At 33.3% G+C, this 1,518-nt stretch overlaps 1 protein-coding gene across 1 annotated transcript in view; it reads right to left on the minus strand.

Annotated features, from left to right (window-relative positions):
• Positions 1-832: 832 nt before the first annotated feature.
• sox21b (SRY-box transcription factor 21b) overlaps positions 833-1,518 on the minus strand; it is a 5,432-nt gene continuing 4,746 nt past the window's right edge. Inside the window, exon 2 of the mRNA XM_074659189.1 lies at positions 833-1,518. This exon is cut by the window's right edge and continues 4,331 nt beyond it. The gene's annotated coding sequence lies outside the window, so the exon portion shown is untranslated.

A 1,518-nucleotide genomic window follows, 5' to 3' on the forward strand; every position in this document is an offset into this window, starting at 1 on the left:
ATGATATTGATGTATTATTCATGTCAGAAAAATACTAAAATGATCCATCTCAAGCCATTGAAGCCAGGTGATAATCCACATGCTTGTGGGGCATGCCCTGGGCGAATTAGGGATGGGGAAACCATTGTACGTCCCTCTAAGGTCAACATGGTTGAACCGGTGATACATATGTATGTTAATTTGCCTAATCTCACTTCTACAAATGTCTTACAGGCACATAAAGGGTTTAACACTAAGACATAATGATATCAGGGCATCAGATGGGGGGCTTATGGAAACATGAGGCAGCCATAGCTTTAAATCTTCTGCCGAAACCTTACAGCTAGTAGCTATACAGTTAAACACCGAGGCAATGTGGTTAGGGTTTTAATTTTAATTTCTTATTAAAATATAAACTAAATTCCTATTTTTTAGTTATTGTTTATCTACGATATTTCTTAAAACACATTGGTGTTTGAATTATTGCTTTAAATTTAATATATTTAATTGTGAATTATATTTAATAGACACATTTTTCTAGGCCTTCTCTGCATATTCTTGAAACAATATGAATAAAGGTTTAATTAAAACCACATAACGGTATCATTTAAGAACTGAACTTGTTTGTTGTGAATTAAACAGACAACTAAAATGAACATACAGACTGCTTTCTGCAGAGGACCAGTCTTTATCTCACGTTAAACACTCACTAAAGGGATACATTTTCTAATTCAAACTCCCTCCTAAAATGCCAAGAAAGGGGAATTGGCTGCTAATGACTCATTTGTTTAAGAGTGTTAAATTAAATAAAGTCTTCAATTAAAGTCTTCTTCATCGCTTGAGTTTATCCAGTGTTTCTGCCAAGTGCTCGCATTGTTCAGCACCTTCACAGCTTTCTACATCAGGGCCAGATGCTTATCACAATGTTGCACCCATCATCTTATTCAGAAACTTATTCTCACTATTGTGTGGATTGAGAATATTTAGACTAGTGGGACCACTCACTTCTCTCTCTCTCTTTTCCATTACAATTTTACAAAGAACATCCAGTAATCCACCTTTTTTTTGTTCATAGTGTTTATTAATTTCTGACCTATTTATTTACCTATGCTGTTTTTAGCCATTTTCTCATGTCTTGTCATGGCATACTGTATGTTTGTCATACTGTATCTGTGCTGTTTGTGTCGCTTATGTGGACTGTGTTTGTATACTCTTGCTGCTGCCTATTGGCCAGGTCATCATTAAATGTAAATGAGGTTCTAAATTGATTTTACCTGGTTTAATAAAGGTCAAATAAAGAAAAAAATGTGTGAATTAATTTCAAAGAATTGATTACAATTAATACTTATTTTAGGGCTGTGTGAGGTGAGAGAACAAAAAGTCAAGGAATGTGTTTAGAGTATTCATTTTGGTTTATTAAAATATTTTTTTTTGTTATTTATCACAAAATCTTATCCTGGGAAACAGATTTTTATTGCCCCCTGATTTACTGAAGATCTTTGGATAAAAGAGTGAAAAACAATTTATATAAGAAAAAAA

This window comes from Sebastes fasciatus, chromosome 14 (genome assembly GCF_043250625.1).
Source record: "Sebastes fasciatus isolate fSebFas1 chromosome 14, fSebFas1.pri, whole genome shotgun sequence".
Classification (NCBI taxonomy): Eukaryota; Metazoa; Chordata; class Actinopteri; order Perciformes; family Sebastidae; genus Sebastes; species Sebastes fasciatus.